Source organism: Aplysia californica, unplaced genomic scaffold, assembly GCF_000002075.1.
Source record: "Aplysia californica isolate F4 #8 unplaced genomic scaffold, AplCal3.0 scaffold00009, whole genome shotgun sequence".
Taxonomy (NCBI): Eukaryota; Metazoa; Mollusca; class Gastropoda; order Aplysiida; family Aplysiidae; genus Aplysia; species Aplysia californica.
The window spans coordinates 920,108-924,224 of NW_004797279.1; the positions used below are offsets into that span (position 1 = coordinate 920,108).

The 4,117-nt window shown below is 39.2% G+C and overlaps 1 non-coding gene across 1 annotated transcript; it reads right to left on the minus strand.

Moving 5' to 3' along the window:
- Positions 1-4,002: 4,002 nt before the first annotated feature.
- Positions 4,003-4,105, minus strand: LOC118477747. The gene has a single exon (XR_004858585.1). It is a non-coding gene; the product is annotated as a U6 spliceosomal RNA (small nuclear RNA).
- Between the last annotated feature and the right edge of the window lie 12 nt (positions 4,106-4,117).

Here is a 4,117-nt window from a genome sequence, read left to right on the forward strand (position 1 = left end):
TTTTTGTTTGTTGTAGTTTGACATTTTATTGGATACGCAATTTTGCTGGTTTTCTAGATACATCAAAACTTCTAGTACTTTTGAAGCGCACCTACGTTTTCAGTAAGCGGGCCAAACTTCATGCAAAATGATGAACAAATAAAAGTGATGGTGAGAAGAATGAACACCCGTATCGATTTCAAGTGAAAATCAGAAATGTCATTCTTTGAGAAAATAATTCTCTTTATCTTTATATTTTTGGAGTAAGTATCAAGCTGACTCCATTTGAAAAAATGTAAACAAACAAACAAGCAAATAAGCAAACAGAATAAACAAACAAACACAAAACTACAAAAGATAATTCAACTATTCAAAAGAGCATAATACACTAAAATAATTGCTCCTTGTCTTCAATGCTTTTAATTAAAACGACATGAAATTCGCTCCTGGCTAACCCCTATCAAGAGCATTTGCCGAATTTCCAAGTCCCTCTATTCTCTTGATTACAAAATCTGGGCTTACCAGCTAACTGGAAGCTCTGCTGCATCATCTTGTTTGTTATTCATTAATTATGCTTTCGATGGCAAACTGTCAACTGTTTTGAAGCCTAGAAAGCATTTTTTTAAGGAGAGAAGAAAATCTGCTTCATTTTAAAAAATGATGATGATGATGATGATGATGATGATGATGATGATGATGATGATGATGATGATGATGATGATGATGATGATGATGATGATGATGATGATATTCATAATAACAACAACAACAGCAACAACAAAATCAACAATAATAATAATAACAATAATAATAATAATAATAATAATAATAATAATAATAATAATAATAATAATAACAATAATAATAATAATGATGATGATGATGATAATAATAATAATAATAATAATAATAATAATGATAATAATAATAATAATAATAATAATAATAATAATAATAATAATAATGATGATGATACTACTTTACTACTACTACTACTACTACTACTACTACTACTACTACTACTACTACTACTACTACTACTACTACTACTACTACTACTACTACTACTACGACTTCTACTACTACTACTACTATAATAATAATAATAATAATAATAATAATAATAATAATAATAATAATAATAATAATAATAATAATAATAATAATAATAATAATAATAATAATAATAATAATAATAATAATAATAATAATAATAATAAAGTGTCTAAAGCCGCTTCACAATACGATGATATTCAAATCAACATTCCATGCATTCGAGTGCATTCAAAGTGAACTTTGTACGGGTAATTAATTTCAAATACATTTATTATGTATCCGTCATTTGATAAAGAACGCAAACACGAGCCCCAACAGACAATGACCAACCACTGAGGCTATTGATCACACCTGTTGTTGGAAGAGGATTCAAACTATGTAGTATGGTTTGTACAAGGGGGTTAAATTTTCATTTGTTAGTTTGTTTGTGTGTGTTGTTGTTGTTGCTGTTGCTGTTGCTGTTGCTGTTGTTGTTTTTACCATGTACCAGGTTTAATTGCAGCCATAGTGGGCGCCTCTCCTAAATGCAGTGGGTGACGTCAGAATTAATACATGTATTAATATCTGTGGGAATGCAGCAGGCTTGGGGTTGGAGCAGGGTACAACTCTCACAATTTGGATGATTTAGGAAGAATAAAGCTGTTTCATCCCTACCGAGACTGAATAGGAAACATCCCAGCAGGTAGACGGAGACAACTGCAGTTGTAATTAAATGCTGACTTGTATCTTCTATAGAATCATGCACATATGAACAAGAAATACGAACTTTGATCGCAGAAGCTCGTAAAAACAGAAGTATTTATATTTGGAGCCATGAGTAGTGGAGTTGCAGTTCGTACGAAGGCTCAAGCGCGGTTTGATATCACCCAGAAGGTTTGTTTTTTAGCAGAAAAGACCCAAAATGGAAGGCAAAGAGCATTGCTGTGACTATGCAAATACTGATATAATAGAAATACAAATAATATGTGGATCTATCATATGAATCTGATTTTAATTCCTCCCGAATCCGAATCTTTCTCTTGAATTAAATCTAGGTACAGCTAAACTTTTCGAAGACAGCAACACATTTTTAAAGAGAAAATGACCGTCTTAGACAGGCGAAAGTCTTATAAATAAATGTCATTTTAATAACAATAATGAAAAATGCAATTGGGAAATGGGAAGTGGCCGTTTATATGGGTGATTGTCTTATACAGATGGCAGTAAGAGCAGATGCGAGTGGGTTTCTACGCCCCCATCGACACAATTTAAATCCTTTTGAAGGCCACGAGATTCGACTCTGTTTTTCAGAGCCAACCCAGGCTGAGGGGGACACAACATCCCAGCGGAAAAACCGGGATATTCGACAACAAATTCTCCTCAATCAGCAATCGAACTCAAGTCTCCTGCGTTTGATGGCGAAATGCCTATTGGCCACACCACAGAAACCGATCAACTTGAGTCTGGTCAATGAAATAAACTCGCCCAAAAAAGTCAAGGAACAGCTTGTGTTTTCACCTGTTAAATTCAAACTTCAATATCTCACAAACCCGTTATGATCAGTCTACCAAACTTGGCACACGCACTGACGACAAGACACAGTTTGCCTGTACGGCAAATCTGCCAGCACCAGCTTCAGAGCGATGACGCAGGGCATTCTGAAACATAGCCGAAAAGCATGAAAAATGGGCTAAATTTTTCTGAATCAGCAACATTGGCCATAGGGACTGTTAGCTAAAACTAAGCTTGGCACGTGCTAAAAAGATGTCTTAGCTAAGATTGCTCACTTACAACCCTTTATAAGCCAGCGTTTTTCTACCATGTTTCATTACAACACGATGGTCCAACAACACTCGCTGTCTGACGTCAACAGAGGACGAGCCCTTACCTGGCTCCAAGATGGCTCCACGTTCCCAGTTGTTGCACATCGATTTGGGGTGTCTCCATCAGTCATATAGAGGCTGCAAGAACGATGGCGAGCGACCGGAAGGGTCCCGGACAGGCCTCGACCAGGATCGCCCCGTTTGACCAACAACAACGTCGACCGGTTCATCGTCAAACAGGCCGTGACATCACGATCCACCACTGCAAACGGCATCAGGGACCAACTACGGGTGACAGCCAATGTCCACGAGAGCGAGGAGACGGTAAGAAACCGTATCCGTAGAGCCAGGTTAGCTTCTTGTGTCCCTGCCAGGCGCCCAAGGCACACGCCGCCCAACAAAGTAGCTCGCCAGGCGTGGCCTGCTCGCCAATAACAGTGGACACATTGTCAGTGGGACCAGGTAGTCTTCTTGGACAAATCCAGATTCAACCTGCAGCACCCAGACAGGGGAGCCCACGTCTGGAGGCGCCGAGGAGAGCTGTTCCACCCTGAGTGCATCCACCAGGTGGCGCCCTACTTTGCAGGGTCCGTTCTGGTATAAGGGGGCTTCTCAGCTCACCACAGAACCCCGTGTACCATATACAGGGCAATTTGACCTCGGCTAGGTACAGGGAGGAAATCCTGCGTCCCCTTGCTGTTCCTCTCCTGAAGCAGATTGGACCCGAGGCTGTACTGCAGGACGACAACGCCACGCCATATCGCGCATGCGTCGTGGGGGACTTCCTGCAGCAGCGAGCTGTTACCTGCATGGACTGACTAGCTTGTAGTCCGGATTTGAACCCAACAGAGAGCCTTTGGGATCACATTGACCGGTGGATAAGGGACAACCACCCTTCTGCACAAAACCGTCAACAACTCTTGGGCTACCTCGTCCTACCTTACATCACAAACGTGTCAATCCACAGATGGCCAATATCATTAGTTCTCTTAAAAAAATAAAAATATACCGTTTTGATTTTGTTATCCTTTGTTCTCATAGGATGTGAGCGTAATCGACCTTCTGGTTTAATTTTTGGCACTCGATCCAGGTTGTTGTTGTTGTTGTTGTTGTTGTTGTTGTTGTTGTTATTGTTGTTGTTGTTGTTGTTGTCAATCCAGTTTTTAAAAATATGGAACACTTCAAGAATATGCGTGTCATCTTTGTGCAGGGGACATGCTAATTTTCTCTCTATCATTCCAATTTTGTGTATTCCTGTCTGAACAGTAAAGTAAGATTTT